Raw genomic sequence first — 25,928 nt, 5'->3', positions numbered from 1 at the left:
AAAACATGTTTAGTTTTATAAGAAACTGACAAACTTTTCTAGGGTGGCTGTATTATTTTACATATATATATATGTGTGTGTGTATATATATATATATATATATATATATATACACACAGTAAGTCCCCTACATATGAACCTTTAAGTTGTGAACTTTCAAAGATGTGAGCATGCTACTACCCAGATATCACTGGATCATTTTGTCAAGAGGGTAGATAGAATTGAATCCAGCAAGGAACGAGAACCTGTGCCATCAACGTCAGGCATGAGTGAAATTGCAACTCGCCCTCCGTCTACTACTGCTGATGATCCTTCAGCTCTACCATCTCCCACCTCCTCTCCCTCCTCCAGTCAGTAACTCTTCTTGCCTGTTCACTCGATGCCAGCCCCTGTATGCCGGCTGTTGTACTGTACTACTGTACCTTTCAAGATAATGTACTGTAGGATTAAGAATGTTTTCTTTATTTTTTGTTTGTTTACTTTTTATGTGTTATTTGTGTGACAAGTATTAAAAACTTATTATAGTACAGTACTATATAGCCAATTGTGTTAGTTGGGTGCCTAGGCTAACTTTGTTGGACTTACGACTCAATTGGACTTGCGAACATGCCCTTGGAACAGAACTCATTCGTATGTAGGGGGCTTACTGTACTATATATGTAAGTATGTAATGTATAATACCAATAATTAAAAGATTAACAACCGCAAGGAATTAGCAAAGGGCAAGAACAGGTAGTTCACAGAGAAATAAGTACAAATGGCTCTTTGACATGAAAATGTACCTAACCTTATTCATAATATGAAATGTAAAAACTAAAATTACAGTAGATACCATTTTTTTCACCTACCAAACTTGCCAAGGACAAAAAGTTTGAGAACACATTCAGTGTTTGGGGAAACAGATAAATTCGTACATTATTGATGGGGATATAAGCTAATAAAGCTTTATGAAGAACAACAACAATATTTTTGGAAAATTTTAATGCCAATACCCTTTGATTCAGCAATTCTACCTCTAAGAAACTTTTCAATAGATATAGTTATATATGTGTGAAATTTATCAATTCACTCAACAAGTATTTATGTGCCAGAATCTGTTCTAGCTGCTTGGGATACATTGTGAATAAAACAAAGATCCCTGCCTTTGTGGAGGTTGTATTCTAGTAAGGGGAGATAGACAATATATAATAAACACAGTAAATAAGTGATAAAATATAGAGAAAATGATAGGTGCTCTGGCAAAACAGAGCAGGATAAAGGAGATTGGGTGTGCTGGAGGTGGATATGGTTTGCAATTTTATTTTATTTTTTTCTTCCAGCTTTACTGAGATATAATTGACATACAGCATTGTATAAGTTTAAGGTGTAAAGCATCATGATTTAATTAACATGCATCATGAATTGATGACCACAGTAAGTTTAGTGAACATCCATCATTTCATACAGATACAAAATTAAAGAAATAGCAAGAAAACTTTTTTCCTTGCGATGAGAACTCTTAGGATTTACTCTCTTAACAGCTTTCGTATATAACATCAGCAGTGTTCATTCTTATACTTATTTATTTATTTACTATCTTATAATAAATAGTACTTATTTATCTTATAAATGGAAGTTTGTACCTTTTGACCACCTCCATCCAATTCCCCCTCCCACCCCCACCTCTGATAAACACAAATCTGACATCTTTTATATGAGTTTGTTTTTGAAGTATAGTTGACCTACAATACTATGTTAGTTCCTGTTACACAACATACTGATTTGATATTTATATACATTTCAAACTGATCACCAAGATAAGTCTAATTACAATATGTCACCATACAAAGCTATTACATATTTATTGACTATATTCTTCACACTGTACATTTCACACTCATGACTCATGTATTTTGCAACTGAAAGTTTGTACTTCTTAATCTCCCTCACCTATTTCTTTCCTCCTCCTGACCTCCTCCCCTCTGGTAACCACCTGTTTTTTTTTCTCTGTATCTATGAGTCTGTTTCTGTTTTGTTTTATTTTCATTTGTTTTATATTTTTAGGTTCCACATAGAAGTAAAGTCATACAGTATTTGTCTTTCTCTGTCTGACTTATTTCAGCTTAGTGTAATACTCTAGGTCCATCCATGTAGTCACAAATGACAAGATTTTGTTCTTTCTTATTGTTGAGTAATATTCCATTATATATATATATATATATATGTATGTATGTATGTACTGGCAGCATATGTAAGGGTTTTTGTATCCATTCAGCCACTCTGTTTCTTTTGATTGGAGCATTTAGTCCATTTACATTTAAAGTAATTATTGATAGGTGTGTACTTATTGCCATTTTGTTAATTGTTTGGGGGTTGTTTTGGTAGTTCTTTTTTTCTTCTTTCATTGTCTTCCCTTATGATTTGATGACTATCTTTAGTGTTACATTTGGATTCATTTCTCTTTTTTGTGTGTGTATTTATTATAGATTTTTGGTTTGTGGTTACCATGGGGTTTATATATAGCAATCTGTCTCCCTCTATATATATATGTATATATGATTATATCTACATATATGTATATATACATATATATGATTATTTTAAGTTGCCAACCTCTTAAGTTCAAATGCATTTTAATGACCCTGCTTTTTTACTCCCCTCCTCCCATGTTTACTGTTTTTGACATCATATTTTACATCTTTTTGTTTTGTGTATCTCTTAACTACCTATTGTGGATACAGGTGATTTTACTCCTTTTATCTTTTAACCTTCCTACTAGCTTTATACACAGTTGATTCACTTTCCTTACTGTATGTTTGCTTTTACCAGTGAGACTTTCCCTTTCATAATTTTCATGTTTCTAGTTATGGCCTTTTCTTTTTCACTTACAGAAGTCCCTTTAACATTTGTAAAACTGGTTTGGTGGTATTGAACTTGTCTGTAAAATTTTTGGTCTTTCCATTAAATCTGAATGAAAGTCTTGCTGGGCAAAGTATTCTTGGTTGTAGGTTTTTCCCTTCCATCACTTGAAATATATTGTGCCACTCCCTTCTGGTATACAACGTTTCTGCTGAAAAGTCAGCTGATAGTGTTCTAGGAGTTCCCTTGATGTAACTTGTTGCTTTTCCCTTGCTGATTTTAATATTCTCTCTTTATCTAATTTTTGCCATTTTAATTACAGTGTGTCTTGATGTGATCGTCTTTGGGTTGATCCTGTTTGGGAATCTCTGTGCTTCCTGAACCTGGATGTCTGTTTCCTTTCCCGGTTAGGGAACTTTTCAGCTATTATGTCTTCGAGTATGTTCTCTGCCTCTTTCTCTCTCTCTTTGCCTTCTGGTACCCCTATAATGAAAATGTTAATATGCTTTACATTGTCTCAGAAATCTCTTAAACTGTCCTCATTTCTTTTTATTCTTTTTTTTCTTTTCTCTGTTCAGCTTCAGTGATTTCCACTACTCTGTCTTCCAGTTTGCTGATCTGTTCCTTTGTGTCATCTAATCTACTGTTGATCCCTTCTAGCCTAATTTTTATTTCAGTTATTGTACTCTTCATCTCTGTTTTGTTCTTCTTTATATTTTCTAACTCTTTATTAAAAAATTCTAACTTCTCACTCTGTTCATCCATTTTTCTCCTGAGTTCTTTGAACATCTTTATGATCCTTGCCTTGAACTCTTTATCAGGTAGATTGCTTACCTCCACTTCTCTTAGTTCTTCTGGAGTTTATCTTGTTACTTTGTTTGGAACATATTCCTTTGTCACCTCATTTGGCCTAATTTGCTGTTTTTATTTCTATGTTTCGGTAAGTTGGTTATGTTTCCTGGCCTTGGAGAAGTGGCCTTTTGTAGGAGATGTCCTGTGTGTCCCAGCAGCACACTCCCTTCTGGTCACCAGACTTATGTGTGCCTCCTGTTTGGGCTGTGTGGGTCCTTCTGTTGTGGCAGGCTGACTACTGTGGGCAGTCTGGCAGATATGGCTGACCCTCTAGTTGGTTGGTTGCCAGGCCCTTCCTTATGTGGAGGCTGCCTGCAGCTGGTTGGTGGGGCTGGGTCATGAGGAGGCTGAAGATCTTTTTTGCCAGTCTTGTGGTCTTTTCCATCAATAGTTTCTCTGTAAATGGTTGTAATTTTGGTGTGCCCATGGGAGGAGGTAAGCTCAGGGTCTTTTTATTCTGCAATATTGGCCACTCCTGGGTTGCAATTTCAAATGTATGGTTGGAGTTAGCTTCATTGAGGTGACTTGAGAGCAACAACTTGAAGAAGATCCAGCAGAGATATTTAGTGATTACAGAATATTGTGCTTCCCTACATTTTCCAGACCCCTGCAATTAGGCAGGGCCCTGTGACTAGTTTTGATCAATAAGCTGTAATTGGAAATGATTTGGGCAGAAATATTTGAGAGTTGGTACATGACCCCCTCTTTTCTTCCCTGCTGTGGCAACTGCAGAAGCCTCATATGACGATAGCAGAGCCCTAAGATGGAAGCAGCCCAACTATTTGGCTACCACTTGAAAGAATACCATCCTTATGAATAGTCTACATAGGAATTTTATGTGTTTAAACCACTGATATTTTGAGGTTTGTTTGTAGTTGCAGTCTAGCCAAGCCTCACAAATTCAGGAGGTAAGGGAGTTAGCCATGTGGATATCTGGGGGAAGGGCATTTTAGGCAAAGGGAACAGCCAGAGCAAAGGCGCCAAGACAGGAGAATGCCTAGATGGTCTAGCAATTTACGTACAAGTTTATTTATGAATCATTGTTTCAGTAGCAGAAGGTTGGAAAGAAGCTAAATGTTCTTTGATAGAGGACTTTTAAGTAATTGTGGCACATCCATTCAAGGAACTACTAAGCAGCTAATACTATAATGTAGCTTTGTAACTAATTAACAATATAACAACATAATTTGTAACTAATATTACAAATAATTAAGTGGCCCTTTTTGCAATGATATGTAATGATCTCCCAGCTATGTAATTAAGTAAAAAATGCAAGACTAGAATAGTGTGAATAACATAACATGGTTTTAAACAAATGGTCTATTTATTTAAAAAATATGTGTGTACACATCTGTATATGTTTATTTAAGAACAAGTTTATGAATGTTAGAGACTCATCTCCATGGAAATATTAAGATGTGTCACATGCAAAGAGTGGAAGAGTGTCAGGGTTCTCAGCTGGGGGTGATTTTGCCTCCCCAGGGTCTGGAGACATTTTTGGTTGTCGTGAGAGATGCTACTGGCATTTAGTGGGTAGGAGCCAGGGACGCTGCTAACATCTTACAGTGCACAAGGACAACCCCCATAACAAAGAATTATCTACCCCCCAAAATCAATGATGCTGAGGTTTAGGGGGCCTTGAGTAAAAGGTTTCAACTGGGCTACTCTGAAATGGTGAAATGTACTAGTGTGTATTACCAATGCTTCAAAACATCTACTTTTTCATCTGTAGCATATGAGCTAAGGTCTTCATAAGAGCCAGCTGCTGGGCAAAGAACAATTGAACAAGAAATTCTCGTCAGCTTTCTTTCTTTTAACCAGTCCTTTTTTTTTTTTTGGCTGGTTAGAAGAAAAAAATGACTTTCTATTTTCTACCAAAAGCTGCATCTGTATTTGAATATACTCTTATGGTTATAACAAATAATGTGCTTCAACAAATGGAAAAAGCATCATAAATGGCAACAGATGTAGCTTAGTGCTGACTTTACATGGTGGCAAGCTCTCCTATAAGACAAGTGATGCTGCCTTCTTCCCACTCAGAGCCATCAAACACAATGCTTACAAATTAGAAAGTGATGGCCATTGCTTTGCTTGTTATGATCAACTAGAAAAACAGGCTTCGGCTTATTGGATCTATTATTGAGCCCTAATTAACTGTGGTGTTTGGACATTCTGAGGCCTATGGTAAGATAAATAATATTTATGGTTTCTTCAATGTATCAAATCATTGTTTATAAAATACAGTGTAGGATAAAATACTCTCCTTTCTCAGAGTTTAGACCACAGAGTGACCAGGCACTCATTCTGGGGTTGTGATTGAAACACTGGAGCCCAGCATGGGTAATCTTCACGTAGACACTCTAACCACACATGTCACAGTGCTCAGCAGCGTCTCAGGCCCATGCAGACTCCTCGACGGGTCCTTAACCAATGCCCTTAACATCTCCATGTGAGCTTTGGGTGGAATTGAGGAAGGGTAGCATTAAATACACTGAGTAATCTGAAAATGAAGGGTGGGGGAATGAAAAACAAGTTCAGTTGGGTTCAAAGAAAATTTCTGAGAATGTCAGCATTTTCCATTTTGGAGAAAAAAAGATGTCTTTAAAAACTTTTCTGTAGGAGAACTTGCTAGAATCTCATCAGTGCATATATGAACTGAAATAGTATGGAGAAAAAAGTAAACAAAAAAGTAAAGTCTTAAAGACCCAAAATAAAATCAGTGACGACAAATAGACCTCAGTTTCCTTATCTGTAAAACAGGGAGAAACAATTTGAAATCCTTGGAGCCAGATGAAGTTTCAGAATTCAAAGTGTTCAGTATTTTAGAAAAGTAAAAATAAAGTAAACATGTCATTTATTGTCTGGAATCCTGAGAGGGGTTTGGGACACTATCCCCTAATGAAATACACTAGTATTTCTGTGGTGAAATGTGCATCAAATGGGTTAAATAAAGACTATAAGCTGCCTCACGTTGGGTCACGTCAGCTTTTGCTGCCAAGTAAATTTGCTCTAGACTTAACAAAAAAACTTTTTTTCCGAACTTTTGGATTTATGAATTACAAATGAGATAGAATTAAAAAAACGCTATAATGGATAAACTGTGTGTAAACTGTGTACAGTGCTGGGATACAGTAAGCATGAAACAACAATGGCTATTGTTGTTATTAGTAGGTTGAGCCATATGAAAGTTTTGTTTTTATAGGTAAAAAATAATCAGATACTTTAATTATAATATTATTGTCACCATTGGAATTCTTTGGATTGATACCTATTTGGCTCTATTACTATTCCATTTCTTTTCTTTCCTTCCTTTACATACCTTTCCCTCACCCCCTCCCTCCGTCATGCCCCCTTCCTAAAATCCTTGCATATGAAATGTGATGTGAGTAGTCATCTTTGGTTGGGTTACTAAACAGGCTCTTTAAGCATCATCTACTTGTATAGGGGTAGAAGGCGTGCTTAAAGAAGACAAAAACCAAGACCAAAACAAAAACAGTAAAACAGGCAGCAGGCATTTTACTTGTCGTAGATTTCCATGCCTTTCTTTCTCAGCAAGCCCTAAGTGTTCTAAACCACAGTGATTCTGATGACCAGCATTTCCAGAGCTCGTAGTCTGGGCTGAGTTAGAGAGATTTGAGTCGCATCAGCACAGAGTCCAGGCCAAAGTCATGGTGAACTGGCATGAAAAAAAAACACAACACAACACAAACACAGAGCAGCCAGCTGCCAACCACCTCAAAATTGTACCTAAATGACCTGCTGTTCATAACTCCATTTCTCTGCATTCCTTTCTGACTGTAGACCTTGGCCACTCAGATCATTTTCAGTTTTAAATAATGTTATGGACCATCCACAGGAGCAGAAAAGCCAACAAACTCACAAACTACACTCTGTTTACAAGTTCACTTCCAAGGCTGATTATTTATTTCTTTGATTAAGAATTTCTATATCCTTAAGAGGACCTTAGTAATTGAAAACTGCTTTTATTTCACTAATATGTAAATACTCCTGACTTTTATAGTAGGAGTCTCGTCAAATATTTTCATGGTAATTCCTCTGATGAAGATAGAAGATCTTAATTAACCAAATAATTTATTATGAATATAAAGGCATAGAAAAATGGAATAAATATCATTGTTAATTGTTCTTTCCTTCTGGAAGATTGTTTGCTCTGTAGCAGTAATTCTTAAACTGGGTTTAAGAATTAAACCATGGTTAACTGGTATTAGTAGGTATTTTGGGAAAAAGAGAAAGGATTCTGTGCTCAAATCACTTTGGGAGACTTTTCTTTGAACAAAATCAAGCAGGTGTTATTACTGTAGAAACCGTCATAGCTTTATTACTTTTTGAAAGTTTTATTTGGCCGTGCCCCACGACTTGCAGGCTCTTAGCTCTCTGACCAGGGATCAAACCTGGGGCCCCTGCAGTAGAATCATGGAGTCCTAACCACTGGACCCCCAGGGAATTCCCCCATCATAACTTTTAATATACTAGTTTACGTTATGAATCTCCAAGAGGAGACTGAGTTTGTAGGAACTCCTAAGGCTGTTTGCACATGAAAATTTTCCTTTTGCCAACAAACTTAATATCTTGTGGAACACCAGTGTTGCAGGCAGTACAGTGTCTGAAATATTGTCCCTGGCCTATACTGGTAGGTCAGTTGTGATGCCTTGATACCCACAGATTTAACTGAGTAGTTAATAAGCCACTGATCATAAGCATTCATAATTTGACCTTTCACGTCCTCATGGCTGTTTGGAGTAGAAGTGGACACCTGATCCCAGGTGTCTGGGACTGGCCAGAACTGAGAAGCATGAAAAAGGCCAGCCACTTATTAAACATATAAAGAGGCTGCCATGAGAGAATAGGGTTCCTGAGGGTCCCTGAGTAAATCATAGACATGCATAGGTAGAAGTTTTGAGAAAGAGGCAGGAAAGATATGCAGAGTGGAGGGTGAGATGGTTGATGGGCTGTGTCAAGAGTTGTGGAAACAGAGACAGGGCATGTGAATCACCAGTGAGGAGGTAAATTTTGACTACCTGCCCTGGAGGGGCAAGGAGGTAACCTCATCCCTGGAGCAACTTGGGACCTTCCCATTGCTTTTGCCAGACTGGGACGTGCCCTTTCCTGGGTTCCTCAAGATAGTCTTGTACTTTTTTCCAGTGACTTATGGTTATAAACTTTCTCATTATCCAATACATTCTCATAAGAAATTCCATCATAATTTGAAGTAAACTGAGAACACTTCACCTTCCAACTTAAAAAAAGTCGGATGAGCACTTCTGGTGTATTCCAAAGGCTACTTTTTTCCTATTAAAAATACTTTTTTTTTTCTTGCAGCAAAATTGATGCATAGAAAAATTAAAAGCGCAATAAAGTCCAAAGCAGACAATAAAAATTACCTACAATTCCCCCCAACCTGGATAATCACTGTTAAATTTTAATGTATATCAGTGTAGCACTCTTTCTCTTTCTAATTACAGAAGTGGGAGCCCTCTGTTTATGCGATTTTGTGTTTTTCTTCACTTAACTGTTGTAAATATCTTTTCCTTTTTATCACAACATATTTAATGGTTAAACCATATTCTATTGTGTGTACAATTAATCACCAATGTTGGACATTTTGGGTGTTTATTTTTTCACTACTATAAACACTTCTGTGATCAATAACTTCGTAGCTAAATGTTTGCACATGTATGTGATTATCTCTCTGATAAAGTCTTAAAAGTGGAGTTACTGGATCAAAGTGTAAGCACAGTTTTAAGGATTTTAATTCTTAGGGGCAAATTACCCTCCAGAAAATCTGTGCTGATTTACATATCAAATCCAGCAGTCTCAGACAGTCAAGCTCTCTTTTCTGTGGCTTCTCTCTGGGAGCTTTTCACTGCTTCTGCATCGATATTGCTTGTCCTAAACTTGCAGCGCTGGCTCTAGCCACTTCGTCTCAGAACACTATCCCAATCTTCTCTTTCTTTTTCTGCCACTGGATCTCCCTCGATCGAATTGCCTATTGAGCAGTAGAGGAGAAAAGTGAACCCAAGTTTTTTTTTGCACCCCATCCAGCCTGAAGGAGGCAGCAGTAGCAGCAAATTAAACTCAAGCCTTACAAGATTTGCTTTCCACTAGGAAATGAAAGACCCACAAGGTTCAAGGAGCCCATTAGTGGCAAGAAAATTAAGAGCATAAACCCAGAAAATGCCCATAGCTTGCAGCTTGGTATTACATGGTTGCTTATGGTTCATATAATCGCTCGTTTCTGAAATGTGTTTAAAGACAATGACAACTCCAGTTGCATTCCTCATATTCTACCTAGCGCCGACCACCTGTGGCCCCAGCCAACAATCAAAGAAGGTTGTGATAAATGCTACATGAGAAAATAACAGGGGAATAAAAGCATCAGTGCTGATTTTTATTCTGTAACTTTTCTTCTTAAGTGTTTAGGGGAACAGGGACTGACACGCCTATTTATGGGCTTCAGGGTCTCTCCTACTTCCTGAGGAGCATTCTTATTTTTGCATGGCCTTCTTCCATACTGCATATCACCTCTTTTTCTTTATTCCCCCAAAATACTACTAGTATAAGACTGTTGCATGAAGTAGATTTTTCTGAGGGTTTGGGGGGTATTGCAGGGTAATTGCAGTGGAGTTTGTCAAACTTGCAAGGTCTGGGGGAACAGTCCCACACAACTGTCCTCATTTCTGACACCAACTATAATTTCAGGGGGCTCCAGAAGGAGTCACAGTGTTACCAAACCAAACTTGGGTCCACTCACCCATGCACAGTAAAGCCAATCTACTGACACCAGGTTGTGGTGAAGGAAAGTGCAGCTTTATTTTAAGGCACCAGACAAGGAGAACGGGTGGCTTGTGCTCAAAAACCCCCGAACCCCCAAAGGGTTTCAGCAAAGCATTTTTAAAAGCCAAGTGAGGGAGGACGGTCGCAGGAATGTAATCAGCTTGTGTACAATTCTCTGATTGGTTGATGTTGAGGTAATAGGGTGGTATCACAGGGATTAACATCAGTCCTTAGACCCCACTAAGCCTGGGGGCTACATGCTTATTGTCATCAAGTAGTTAAAGTCTTCCACTTGGTGCGGGTTTTTGCATTTGTAAAACAACTCAGATATCTAGGTACTTCAAAGAGGAGCTAAAGCAGAGGATATGGGGGGAGGGTTCTGCCCTGGGAAGGCCCCATAGGGTCTTGCTCAGTTAAAACAGAACCCATTGAAAGGAGAGGGATACAGGTTAACATCACCCAAGGGAAGAGATGTATAGGGCAGAGTCCAGGAGGAGTCCCAAAGTCAAGCTTCCAACTGTCCTTTCCCTGTTGAGTCATGATGCTGTTACCTCCTCCTGACCACAGTGTGTGACAGTATGCAAAGTATTGCCCACCAGGGAATCCCACTCGAGCCTTCGGTGTCCAGACTTTTTATTGGTGCTCATTCACACACTGCTTGTGTGACTAACATTTTATTTTTATTTAATTTTAACATCTTTATTGGAGTATAATTGCTTTACAACAGTGTGTTAGTTTCTTCTGTATAACAAAGTCAATCAGCTATACATATACATATATCCCCATATCTGCTCCCTCTTGTGTCTCCCTCCCACCCTCCCTATCCCACCCCTCTATGTGGTCACAAAGCACTGAGCTGATCTCCCTGTGCTATGTGGCTGCTTCCCACTAGCTATCTGTTTTACATTTGGTAGTGTATCTATGTCCATGCCACTCTCTCACTTCGTCCCAGCTTACCCTTACCCTTCCCTGTGTCCTCAAGTCCATTCTCTACATCTGCATGCGTGACTAACTTTTAGTCTGCAGACCCTCTCAGAGGTTCAAGCTAATACCTTTAGTCTCCAATTTCTCTGGACCTGGGAATTTATACATTTCCCAAAGCCTCCATTATAAATCACATAGTTAGACCATTCAGTGACCAGATCCCCCTGAATGGCGTTAAAGAACCCCACAAAGACACTCCTGTCACGTAAAACATTCCAGGGGCCTACAGATCACCTCCTAGTAGCCAAGGGGCAAAAGCCAGATCTCTCTTTGGGTAAGGTTAATTCCTCAGTACACAATTACATTAATGAGACGTTTCTAGAAACTTACTGGTCAATCTTAAATCTCAGTAACTGGGACCACACCCCCTATTAATTATGTTTTTCAAGGTTCTCTCTTTCTCTAAACTTCTTAATGTCTCCCTTTTACCTCATTTCTGGATGTATATGCTGTTTTTGTCAGGCTGCCCTTAGAAATGTAAAGTTCTCTCTTTACTATGCAGAACAATCCATCTCTTTTGGATTTGCCCCAGTACAACCAGATTGAGCCCTGGAAGGCCTTTCTTGTCCTAAAAGCGCTTCAACCAATGAAGGTATTTTCCTCAACAAAAGAACCGTCTATTCTTGATTCATGCCACTCTTTAAGAAGGCAAATACTGAATGAAAGTAACCATCAGCCATAGATTTCTATACCCAGTTAAACTATCTTCAAAAAAGAAGATAAAATAAAGACGATTTTAAACAAACAAAAGTTGGAAGACTTCACTACCAAAAGTCCCTTACTAAAGGGACTTTCAAAGGATGTACACTGAGGAAGAAGGGAAATGGTCCCAGAAGGAACATCCAAGATACAGGAGAAAAGTTGAGTAAACAAATAAACTAAAAGGTTAACAAGTGGGTTAATATTTTTTATTTTTTTCTGTAAGATTTATTTATTTTATAAATTTATTTATTTATGGCTGCATTGGGTCTTCGATGCTGCGTGTGGGCTTTCTCTAGTTGTGGCAAGCAGGGGCTACTCTTCGTTGCGGTATGTGGGCTTCTCATTCAGTGGCTTTTCTTGTTGCAGAGCACAGGCTCTAGGCATGCAGGCTTCAGTAGTTGTGGTGCATGGGCTCAGTAGTTGTGGCTCGCAGGCTTAGTTGCTCTGTGGCGTGTGGGATCTTCCTGGATCAGGGCTCGAACTGCTGTCCCCTGCATTGGCAGGCGGATTCTTTTTGTGGTACGTGGACCTCTCACTGTTGTGGCCTCTCCCGTTGTGGAACACACGCTCCGGACGCGCAGGCTCAGCGGCCATGGCTCATGGGTCCAGCTGCTCCGCGTCATGTGGGATCTTCCTGGACCGGGGCACAAACCCGTGTCCCCTGCATCGGCAGGCGGACTGTCAGCCACTGCGCCACCAGGGAAGCCCGGCAGATGGATTCTTAACCACTGCACCACCAGGGAAGTCCATGATTGCTTAAACTTTAAGTTCAAGAAAACCGGTCTGGATGGCAAACTGTACTTTGTAGTGTAGTTTAGTAAATGAACAAACAAGATGACAGAGATCAGCTTCTCTTTAGAATTGATTGCTTTGGAGCTGGAAGAGCTCACAGAGCTTTTCTATACCTGGTAGAAGAAATAGAGAATCAGGAAAGTACAACAGAGCTGCTGTGTTCTGACATAGAGAGGTGGGGCCATTCAAGAGCTCTGACCAGATCTCCTGACTGTCAGAGGACTGTGGAGATTTTCAAACTTGCAAAGCTGACCTGTTCTTCTCCACCTTGGGCTTCTCCACTGGGGAACTTTTGTGAAGCCTCTTTTATTTTTTTATCTTTATTGTTTTACATTTTTTTCACACCTTTATTGGAGTATAATGGCTTCATGGTGTTGTGTCAGTTTCTGCTGTACAACAAAGTGAATCAGCCATATGTATACATATATCCCCATATCCCCTCCCTCTTGAGCCTCCCTCCCACCCTCCCCATCCTATCCCTCTAGGTTGTCACAAAGCATTGAGTTGATCTCCCTGTTCTATGCAGCAGCTACCCACTAGCCATCCATTTTACATTTGGTAGTGTATATATGTCAGTGCTACTCTCTCAATTCATCCCAGCTTCCCCTCCCCACCCGTGTCCTCAAGTCTTTCTTTACGTCTGCATCTTTATTCCTGCTCTGCCACTAGGTTCATCAGTACCACTTTTTTAGTTTCCAAATATGTACGTTAGCATATGGTATTTTTTTTCTCTTTCTGACTTACTTCACTCTGTATGACAGACTAGGTCCATTCATCTCACTACAAATAACTCAGTTTCATTTCTTTTTATGGCTGAGCAATATTCCATTGTATATATGTGCCACATGTTCTTTATCCATTCATCTGTCAATGGACATTTAGGCTGCTTTCATGTCCTAGCTATTGTAAATAGTGCTGCAGTGAACATTGTGGTACATGACTCTTTTTGAATTATGGTTTTCTCAGGGTATATGCCCACTAGTGCATATGACCCAGTAGTGCTGGGTCATATGGTAGTTCTATTTTTAGTTTTTTAAGGAACCTCCATACTGTTCTCCATAGTGGCTGTATCAATTTACATTCCCACCAACAGTGCAGGAGCTTCCTTTTTCTCCACACCCTCTCCAGCATTTATTGTTTGTAGATTTTTTGACAATGGCCATTCTGACCGGTGTGAGGTGATACCTCGTTGTAGTTTTGATTTGCATTTCTCTAACAATTAGTGATGTTGAGCAGCTTTTCATGTGCCTCTTGGCCATCTGTATGTCTTCTTTGGAGAAATGTCTATTTAGGTCTTCTGCCCATTTTTGGATTGGGTTGTTTGTTTTTTTGATATCGAGATGCGTGAGCTGTTGTATATTTTGGAGATTAATCCTTTCTCAGTTGCTTCATTTGCAAATATTTTCTCCCATTCTGAGGGTTGTCTTTTCGTCTTGTTTATGGTTTCCTTTGCTGTGCAAAAGATTTTAAGTTTAATTAGGAGCCATTTGTTTATTTTTGGTTTTATTCCCATTTCTCTAGGAGGTGGGTCAAAAAGGATCTTGCTGTAATTTATGTCAAAGAGTGTTCTGCCTATGTTTTCCTCTAAGGGTTTTATACTGTCTGGCCTTACATTTAGGTTTTTAATCCATTTTGAGTTTATTTATGTTTATGGTGTTAGTGAGTGTTCTAGTTTCATTCTCTTACATGTAGCTGTCCGGTTTTCCCAGCACCACTTATTGAAGATTCTGTCTTTTCTCCATTGTATATTCTTGCCTCCTTTGTCCAAGATAAGGTGACCAAATGTGCATGGGTTTATCTCTGGGCTTTCTATCCTGTTCCATTGATCTATATTTCTGTTTTTGTGCCAGTACCATACTGTCATGGTTATTGTAGCTTTGTAGTATAGTCTGAAGTCAGGGAGCCTGATTCCTCCAGCTCCGTTTTTCTTTCTTAAGATTGCTTTGGCTATTTGGGATCTTTTGTGTTTCTATATAAATTCTAAAATTTCTTGTTCTAGTTCTGTGAAAAATGCCATTGGTAATTTGATAGGGATTGCAATGAACCTGTAGATTTCTTTGGGTGGTATAATAATTTTCATGATGTTCATTCTTCCAAACCAGGAGCATGGTATATCTCTCCATCTGTTTATGTCATGTTTGATTTCTTTCATCAGTGTTTTCCAGTTCTCTGAGTATGGGTCTTTTGCCTCCTTAGGTAGGTTTATTCCTAGGTGTTTTAATCTTTTTGTTGTGATGTTTTTTGGGGTTTTTCTTGCAGTACGCAGGACTCTCACTATTGTGGCCTCTCCCATTGCGGAGCAAAGGCTCCAGACGCGCAGGCTTAGTGGCCATGGCTCATGGGCCTAGCCGCTCCGTGGCATGTGGGATCTTCCCAGACCGGGGCACGAACCCGTGTCCCCTGCATTGGCAGGCAGACTCTCTTCCACTGCGCCACCAGGGAAGCCCTGTTGTGATGTTAAATGGGATTGTTTCCTTAATTTCCTTTTCTGATCTTTCATTGTTAGTGTATAGGAATGCAAGAGATTTCTTTGCATCAATTTTGTATCCTGCAACCTTACCAAATTCATTGATTAGTTCTAGTAGTTTTCTGGTGGCATCTTTAGGATTTTCTAGTATAGTGTTATGTCAAGGGCAAACAGTGACAGTTTCACTTTTTCTTTTCCAGTTTGTATTCCTTTTATTTCCTTTTTTCTCTCATTGCCGTGGCTAGGACTTCCAATACTGTGTTGAATAATAGTGGCAAGAGTGGATCCTTGTCTTGTTCCTGATCTTAGAGGAAATGCTTTCAGTTTTTCACCATTGAGAATGATGTTTGCTGTGGGTTTGTCATATATGGCTTTTATTATGTTGAGGTAGGTTCCCTCTATGCCCACTTTCTGGAGAGTTTGTATTACAAATGGGTGTTGACTTTTGTCAAAGGCGTTTTATGTATGTATTGAGGTGATCGTATGGTCTTTATTCTTCAGTTTGTTAATATGGTATATCACATTGATTGTTTTGCATATATTGCAGAATCCTTGCTTCCCTGGGTTAAATCCTACTTGACCATGGTTTATGATCTTTTTAATATGCTGTTGGATTTGGTTTGCTAGTATTTTGCTGAGGATTTTTGCATCTGTGTTCATCAGTGATATTGGTCTGTAATTTTCTTTTTTGTGGTATCTTTGTCTGGTTTGGTATCAGGGTGATGTGGCCTCGTAGAGTGAGTTTGGAAATATTCCTCCCTCTGCAATTTTTTGGAAGAGTTTGAGAAGGATAGGTGTTAACTCTTCTCTAAATGTTTGATAGAATTCACCTGTGAAGCCATCTGGTCCTGGACGTTTGTTTGTTGGAAGATTTTTTATTACAGTTTCAATTTTATTACCTGTGATTGGTATGATTATATTTTCCAGTTCTTCCTGGTTCAATCTTGGAAAGTTGTATGTTTCCATGTATTTGTCCATTTCTTCAAGGTTGTCCATTTTATTGCCATGTGGTTGCTTGTAGTAGTCTCTTATGGTCCTTTGTATTTTTGTGGTGTCAGTAGTAATCTCTCCTTTTTCATTTCTAATTTTACTGATTTGAGTCATCTCCCTTTTTTTCTTGGTGAGTCTGGCTAAAGGTTTATAAATTTTGTTCATCTTCTCAAAGAAGCAATTTTTAGTTGTATTGATCTTTGCTATGTTTTCTGCATTTCTATTTCATTTATTTCTGCTCTGATCTTTATGATTTCTTTCCATCTACTCACTTTGGGTTTTCTTTGTTCTTCTTTTTCTAGTTGCTTTAGTTGTAAGGTTAGATTTTTATTTGAGATTTTTCTTGTTTCTGAGGTGAGCTTGAATTGCTCTGGACTTCCCTCTTAGAACTGCTTTTGCTGCATCCCATAGGTTTTGGATCGTTGTGTTTTCATTGTCATTTGTTTCTAGATATTTTTAAATTTTTTCTTTGATTTCTTCAGGGATCTCTTGGCTATTTAGCAGTGCACTGTTTAGCCTCCATGTATTTGTGTTTTTTAGAGTTTTTTTCCTGTAATTGATTTCTAATCTCATAGCGTTGTGGTCGGAAAAGTTGCTTGATACAATTTCAATTTTCTTAAAATTTCCAAGGCTTGATCTGTGACCCATGATATGATATATTTCGTAGAATGTTTCGTGTGCACTTGAGAAGAAAGTGTATTCTTCCGCTTTTGGGTGGAATGTCCTAAAAATATCACTTAAGTCTATCTGGTCTATTGTGTCATTTAAAGCTTGTGTTTGGTTATTGATTTTCTGTCTGGATGATCTGTCCATTGGTGTAAGTGAGGTGTTAATATCCCCCACTATTATTGTGTTACTGTCGATTTCTTCTTTTATGGCTGTTAACATTTGCCTTATATATAGAGAAGCTCCTATGTTGGGTGCATAAATATTTATAATTGTTATTTTTTGTTCTTGGATTGATCCCTTGATCATTATGTAGTGTCCTTCCTTATCTCTTGTAGCAGTCTTTATTTTAAAGTCTGTTTTATCATATGAGTATTGCTACTCCAGCTTTCTTGTGATTTCCATTTGCATGGAATATCTTTTTCCAACCCCTCACTTTCTGTCTGTCTGTGTCCCTAGGTCTGAAGTGTGTGTCTTGTAGACAGCATATATAAGGGTCTTGTTTTTGTAGGCATTCAGCCAGTCTGTGTCTTTTGGTTGGAGCATTTAATCCATTTACATTCAAGGTGATTATTGATATGTATGTTCCTATTACCATTTTCTTAATTGTTTGGGTTTGCTTTTGTAGGTCTTCTTCTCTTGTGTTTCCTGGTTAGAGAAGTTCCTTTAGTATTTGTTGTAAAGCTGGTTTGGTGGTGCTGAATTCTCATAGCTTTTGCTTGTCTGTAAAGGTTTTAATTTCTCCGTTGAATCTGAACGAGATCCTTGCTGGGTAGAGTAATCTTGGTTGTAGGTTTTTCCCTTTCATCACTTTAAATATATCCTGCCACTCCCTTCTGACCTGTAGAGTTTCTGCTGAGAAATCAGCTGATAACCTTATGGGGAGTCCCTTATATTTTATTTTTTGCTTTTCCCTTGCTGCTTTTAATATTTTTTCTTTGAACTTAATTTGTGTTAGTTTGATTAATATGTGTCTTTGTTTGTTTCTCCTAGCGTTCATCCTGTATGGGACTCTCTGTGCTTCCTGGACTTGAGTGGCTATTTCCTTTCCCATGTTAGGGAAGCTTTTTACTATAATGGCTTCAAATTCTTTCTCAGACCCTTTCTCTTTCTCTTCCTCCTCTGGGACCCCTATAATTCAAATGTTGGTGTGTTTAATGGTGTCCCAGAGGTCTGTTTTCATTCTTTTTTCTTATTCTGCTCTGAGGTAGTTATTTCCACTATTTTATCTTCCAGGTCACTTATCCGTTCTTCTGCCTCAGTTATTCTGCTATTGATTCCTTCCAGAGTATTTTTAATTTCAGTTACTCTGCTGTTTGCTCTTTAGTTCTTCTAGGTCCTTGTTAAATATTTCTTGTATTTTCTCCATTCTGTTTCTGAGATTTTGGATCATCTTTACTATCATTACTCTGAATTCTTTTGCAGGTAGCTTGCCTATATCATCCTCATTTATTTGGTCTTGTAGGTTTTAACCTTGCTCCTTCATCTGTAACATATTTTTTTGTTGTTACATTTTTTTTTTTTGATGGGTGGGGTGTATTTTTGTCTTACTGGTTGTTTGGCCTGAGGTATCTAGCACTGGAGTTTGCAGGTAGTTGGGTAGAGCCGGGTCTTGGTGTCAAGATGAGGATCTCCAGGAAGCCTCACTCCGATTAACATTCCCTGGGGTCTGAGGTTCTCTGTTACTCCAGCAGTTTGGACTCGACACTCCCACCACAGGAGCTCAGGCTTGACCCCCAGCCTTGGAACCAAGATCCCTCAAGCAGAATGGCCCCAGTCACTGGGGGTTCCTCCCATCCCCTTAGGTGTCTGTAGTCCCCCACCAGTGTCTGGTAGGTGCCCTAGTTTTGCAGAGATGCGAATTCCACGTCCTCCTAGTCCACCATCTTGACTCTGTGCTAGAAATTGGGAAAAAAGTTCTATGTCCAAGATGGACAGTAGGAAGGAAATGGCATCCTCTGCTGTTGAAGCAGGGCCCCTGAAGCCTCTTTTATTTCAGTGCATGGTTCTCTTGTTGCCAGCAATGGCTGCACAGCTGTTTTCCTTAAAACAACAATACTTTTTTCCTCCAGAAAGTTTTGTGATCAGGTGACAATTATATCTGGACAAAAGCATTTGGGGAAACTTGAAGCCAGGACAAATTTATCTAAGATCATTGTTGTTGCTTTTAAACATGTGGCCAGCCTTGCAAGTTTATGGATTGGCTCCCAAAGTTTGTGCTCTGTGACTACTCTTTCTTGACAGGTTAGCAATGGAGAAGAAGAAAGACGAAGGCCACACTCCTGGGAAGAGCCGTGGGGGTGTTGCGAGATTGAGGGGTGTGTGTGTGTTTGTGTGGTGGGGTGTGTGGCTGTTGCTGGAGAAAGATGATTAAGTATAGGAGAGAAAGGAATGGCTGCCACACTTTTATATTTGGAAGCAATTTCAAAACTTGTATGTAGAGATTGCTATGCATGGATATAACTGGGAAAAGCCTCAGAAAGTTGAATGCCTTAGACCAGTTTCTGTTTCTTCCAAGAGAATGCCTGTATGGGTATGGTAGGTGGCCTCTGGATGTTCATGAATATGGTTGTTATATGTCTTCTCTTCCTGGGGCTAGAACTCAGCCTGAGTGTGGCATTGGCCTCGACTGTGTGGATGGTGCAGGGTTTGTGCTGATGTCGGAGACTTCATGACTGACCCAACCTCTGTCATTGCCAAAATGTTCACAAGGACTATGCATCCTTTGCTCCAGAACAGCTGCTTTCATATGTCAGTAGTGGTGTATCTACACAAGTGACACTCACCTGTCACCAAATCCTGGTGAGCTTTTCTAGGGCCCTTGCCTCTCTCCCTCTCCTGGGTGACAAAGGTGTGAATTGTGTGGGGTTCAACTGAGGTGTTTTATTGAAATAGAGGGTTGTATTTCATTAGCCTCTATTTGGAAATGGGGATTGCAGAGGTCTTTTCTTATTGTTTGGTGTTATAAACATATGCAGGTGAGGAAGAGCAGAGGAAAGCAGTTCAGGAACTTAAAAAGGGTGGACAAATTCCTAAAATGTTAGCTCTGTGGTTCCGTCTCGTAAGCCAAGTCTGACTGGCTGAGACACAACGAAAAGAATAGTAGGAAATTTAATTAGAGGAATGAGTAAAAAAAAAAAAAAAAAAAAAAGAATGGATATGAAAACCTGAACCTCCGAACACTTAGAGACTTCTGGAATTAAAAATACCTCAGAAATAGTTTTTTCTGACACTGCCTTGCAGATGAGCAAATAGAATGAAGATGTCCCAACATCTAGCCTGCTTTCTAGCTTAGGGCACATCATTAGAGAGCCTGGGAACTTGGCCTTGAATCGAGGACCTTTGACTGGACGAGATGGGGGTTTGCTTAAGAGCCTCCAGCTTTGTGCTCCTACCTTGGGGACATCTTCATTCAGTATCATCCCAGGTTCTCTGCCCAGATGATCCTAGTGATATCTAGGCAGAGATGATATGATATCTAACTTTTTATGTAATGAAAACTTTTTTTACTGTGTATTTTTGCATTGAGACTATTTTGTTATAGTGATTTAAGTTCTTTTGTCTTTTTCTTTTAAATCATTGCCCCGTATAGTATTATTTTCTCTTTTTTTCTCACATTTCACATTTTCTGCCTTAACTTTTGCTTTCCAGTATCTGTTTCATGTGGTGATGATGAGGGTGACAATGACAGAAAATGGTTACATAGCAATCACTGTGTACTAAGCACTGTTCTAGGTGCTTATTATGTAACCTCTGGAGGCCTGTTGTTATCCCCCTTTTATAAATGTACATGCACTCAGACATTTTCTTTGATGAAAATAGATTTTAATTCTGATTTTTATTCACTTTTTACCCCAAGTTTTAGTTCCTTTCAAGTTTATCATTCTTAAACTTTTATTGCTAAAATTCTTTCTATTTTAAGGTCTATTGTCCATTATTTTCCATTTTCCTCTTATTTTTGTATTTTATTTGCTGAACTACCTTTGATAATTATTTTCTTTTTTGCTGCCTTAGGTTTAATATTATTTGTGTATTTTAGCCCATTAAAAAAAATTCTTCCTTCCATACAGGAGACTGAGAAGAAGTTAAACAGTAGCAGGAGGTCATATTCAGACAAATCCAGGAAAGAGCCAACATTATGGGGGTGGGGGGAAAGATGGGGGTGAGACTGTCACAGGCTAAGAGAGACCAAAGAGAATTAACAAAATATAACTTGTGAACCTTGGTTAGATGCTGGTTCTAGAACAGTAACAACAACAAAAAAATCCAGCCCAGCTAGCAAAGACATTCTTAGGGCTATTGAGAAAATTTGAATATGGACTAGAATGATTGTTTATTTTGCTAGGTGTAATAGTGGTATGAGAGTTTTGTAGGAGAATCCTTACCCTTAGGCCATGCATGAGAGAGATGGATAAAGGAAATATGGCAAAATGTCAATGATTATTGAATCTAAACAAAAGATGTATAGCTGTTGACTTTACTATTCCTCAAATTTTCTGTAGATTTGAAACTTTTTGTGATAAAAGAAAATACAAACTAAGCAAAAGGCCCTTGTTGATTATCTATTTTATATATAGTAGTATGTATATGTTAATGCCAAACTCCTAATTTATCCCTCCCCCACCTTTCCCCTTTGGTAACCATAAGTTTGTTTTCGAAGTCCGTGAGTCTGTTTCTGTTTTGTAAATAAAGTTCATTTGTATCATTTTTTTAGATTCCACATATAAGTGATATCATTTGATATTTGTCTTTCTCTGTCTGACCTACTTCACTTAGAAGGATAATCTCTAGGTCCATCCATGTTGCTGCAAATGGCATTTTTTCATTCTTTTTTTATGGATGAGTAATATTCCACTGTATATATGTACCACATTTTCTTTATCCATTCATCCATTGATGGACATTTAGGTTGCTTCCATGTCTTGGCTACTGTAAATAGTGCTACAGTGAACATTGGGGTGCTTGTATCTTTTTGAATTACGGTTTTCTTTGGATATATGCCCAGGAGTGGGATTGCTGGGTCATATGGTAGTTCTATTTTTAGTTTTTTAAGGAACCTCCATACTGTTCTCCATAATGGCTGTACCAATTTACATTCCCACCAACAGTGTAGGAGGGTTCCCTTTACTCCACACCCATTCCAGCATTTAATAGGCTTTTTGATGATGGCCATTCTGACCAGTGTGAGGTGATACCTCATTGTAGTTTTGATGTGTTTCTCCAATAATTAGCTATGTTGAACATCTTTTCATATGCTTTTTGGCCATATGTATGTCTTCTTTGGAGAAATGTCTATTTAGATCTGCCCATTTTTTGATTGGGTTGTTTGTTTTTCTGATATTGAGCTGCATGAGCTGTTTGTATATTTTTAGATTATAAAAGTAATGCATGAGTATATGTTTATTATTAAAAAATACATTTTTTCCCTCCTGTGAATCTTCCACTTGGAATTCCAGTACTAATTCTACTCTTTGTGCAATCCCCTTGAACATGCTCCCTCATTCGTCTGGATCCCTCAAATCAGCTCTACTACGCCCAGCTAAAAGGATTGAAAGGAAAGATAGGACCCCCATCACAGAGTATTTGAAGTGGTTACTTACTAGGCCTGTATATGCATATTAAAATTCTCTGAGTTGTTATGGCAGCTGTTGCAACTGAAAATAATTCAGCAAACAGGATCATTTTCTGTGTAGTTTATGGGCTCAGCAACAGTCCAGAAGCATTGGTATTTGAGTTACTGTTAGCCTGCTCAGCCAATCTCCACATGTCACAGGCTGGTAATTCGATCTATAGCTCCCTTGAAGTGAGTTTGCACTAAACACAGAAAGCTCTTTTTTTTTCTCCCTTTTTGCCAAACATTAAATGGACTTTTATGTGCGTCCTTTTTTCCCCTTACGAAATCGTGATTTGATTCAACAAAAATATTACACACCTTCCTGAGGGTTTTGTATCCTTTTCTCACAGCCACACATTTTCTGCAGCTGCCTGCCCTCTGTTCACCAGAAGGCCTGAGTCCCTAAGATGGGGAGAGACTAGCTTTGAATATAGCTGGGCCTAAGAAAGCACAGATGGCAGTGAGAAAAATATCTTCCAATGACTTTTCCTTTCAAGACTCAGGAAGTCTGCTGCTTCTCAGTGCTCTTATCATTGCTGTGAAGTTTTGATTTTTACTATCTCCAGGGGTGGCTTTCCAGGTGAATTAGAGCTGAAGCTGAAAGAGCCTCCTCTATTTAGAGAGCTGGAGGAGCCCTCCTCAGGATGGAAGCAGCCCCACCTGGCCTCTCCTGACCACCTTCCAGCAGCCAGGGCCAGGGGCGTGTCTGATGATGGAGACATTTGGAACCACGTCAGCAATGGAAGCTGGCGCCGTGTTTATTCCATCTGCAGATATGTAGATTGTGGTGGGTAGGGCAGAAGGCCTGATGATGGCATTGACTCACCACCATGCAATAGGCAGCCTGCTTTCCAGCCACTTTGCATGATATCCAGACTTCCTGGCAGTAAGACTGGTGGTTCATAGAGCCTGAAGCAGCACCTCTGAGCTCAATTGCTTCCAGTTTTTAATGATACCCTAACCAGAGGTTGAAATACCTAGGTAATAGTAGTCACAGTGATGTGCTATTTTGGGTTACTGAAAACTGAAATTTGGTTTTTGCTGAAGACAGTTTGTCAGACAATTTCGTAACTTTTATATCAGTAATATGAGGAGTCCTGTCTATCTAATTAGCCAGTTGTACTACAAGGAAAGGTTAAATATCTGTCTTCAGAGTCACTGAGTTCTTATAACATTTTAAGTTAAAATCCAATACTTTCTTCCCTAGAGACATCTAAACTTATTTGATCCAAGTTCAGGGATGCCAAAAGCCATTGTGGTTTAGATGATACCTGTTTATGATTGACACAAATAGTCACAAGTGTACATAATCTTGAGTTGTGGGATCTTGCTGTCCATCTGAAAGGCCATTGAATAAATCAGAAATCTGTGCTTGTCTGGGGCACCCAAGCCAGGGGAAGTGGGAGTTTAGATGGATGAACTTCAGGGTTTAAGCCACATACACACGATATCCCAATAAACAAAAGCACCAACTACTGTAATCTACTTCTTGATTTTTCAAGACAGACATTGATTATGAAGAAGGCAAAAAAAAAAAAGAAGAAGGAAAAAATCAACTCAGAAAACCAACCAAACAAAAACACAACCACATATTTAATTATAACGTTAATTTTGTGATCATTTCAAAGGGAGTATATAAGAGACATTAACTGGGTTCTAACTCTGGAACAGACAGGTCTCTGGCTTTGAACCCAACTCTTCAGAATGATGTCCCCCAGAAGACCTTGCTTGTGCCTTGACACTTGACAGACAATACCTGAGGAGTAGGTTTTTCTGAAGCTTTCCATGGACAGATCTTGGAGGGCAGGCTTAGTGATACTGGCCCTGCTCATGCCCTTAGCAAAAGAAAGAAGGCAGATTGAAGGCTCCCCCAAACACTTAATGGAATTTTGGGATAAAATATTTAAAAGGTTAAAAAGCCTTTTTATAAGGGGGGAACTTCTGGTCTTCCTGTGGAAGATGACCAAATGCTATTAAAATATTCCCATTTCTGGTGAGTTAATCAATCCCCAGATATTTATAGCATGCCTTGCACAGTCAAAATCTGGATCCAGAATCGCTCATTAGAACAATTTCATCTGCAGAAAGAACTTCCCTACATCAAATGGCAAGGTTGTAACTACACACAAGAGCAAACTGCACAGCCCCATTTTAGCAGAGTGCCCGTTTGCAGCTTGCTGTAGGAGGGAGTGTCCTCCAATCCAGACACTATACTAAGAAATAAGGTAATTCAATGACAATAATAATTTTAGCTGCAGCTTAAGGGAACTTTACAGCTTTAAAATAGGAAATGGAAAGCAATAAGTAAGGAACTATAAAATAAATTGAGCAGACAGCTTTCTGTTACATTTTATACCCAGTGGTACATAGCATTTACTTTAGGAAATGACAGGCTTATTTAGAAGGCCAGCAACTTCTGGAATTTCCCTCTTTTTTTAAAAATTGAAATGGAAGTGGGAGCAGTGTTGGATACACTTAAGGCTTAGTTTTCTATTTCTTTTTAAGTTTCTAATTAGGGAGCTTTAGTATGTGTCTAAAAGTTTTTTTTTTTTCCTTTAATATTTACGTGCCATCTTATGGCAAAATAAATTTTACTGTTGATTTGAATCTGGGTATTATTAGCCGTGTTTTATTAAATGATTACAGTTAGCCAGGCCCTATATTAAACACTACAATGCATTAGCTTATTTAATTAATTTGACATTATGATGTAGGTATTATTATTATCTACATTTTACAGATGAGGAAACTGAGGATCAAAAAACTTACGCTGCTTGCCTAGGACACAGCTACTAGCAAGTATTGTACCAGGAACTCAGATCTACTTGTCCCCAGAGCCCAAGATCTTCATCTATTCTGCTTTTATTCTATATCATGAATTTCACAATCTGAAGTGTGGGAACTCCTGGGAAGCCATGGGACAATGTTTAAGAAATATTTAAGGGTGCTGTATACATTGCAACTCCCATGTTGAATCATGATTTCTTTTAAATAAAGTTTCTTTAAAATAAATGCGACTAATGACTAATGAACTCAGATCTCCAAACTGGCTGAAATTGTCATGTGCCATTCCTCCAACATTTGGGCTTTAATAGACAAAGTGTGAGTGACCACTCCCTTCCCTGGGCTTCAAGGACTTTAAAAATGTCCTGCCTGCCCTCAAAGTTAGAGAACTCTGATTTTTAGCATTGGTGGTGTGTGTTATCTGAATGGCAAGGGTCAGGGTGT

At 38.8% G+C, this 25,928-nt stretch overlaps 1 protein-coding gene across 6 annotated transcripts in view; it reads left to right on the top strand.

Moving 5' to 3' along the window:
- Positions 1-25,928, top strand: part of RNASEH2B (ribonuclease H2 subunit B) — a 798,611-nt gene that overhangs the window by 198,172 nt on the left and 574,511 nt on the right. The window lies entirely within an intron of this gene.

Source organism: Stenella coeruleoalba, assembly GCF_951394435.1.
Source record: "Stenella coeruleoalba genome assembly, chromosome: 18".
Taxonomy (NCBI): Eukaryota; Metazoa; Chordata; class Mammalia; order Artiodactyla; family Delphinidae; genus Stenella; species Stenella coeruleoalba.
This window is presented reverse-complemented; position numbering and strand designations above follow the sequence as displayed.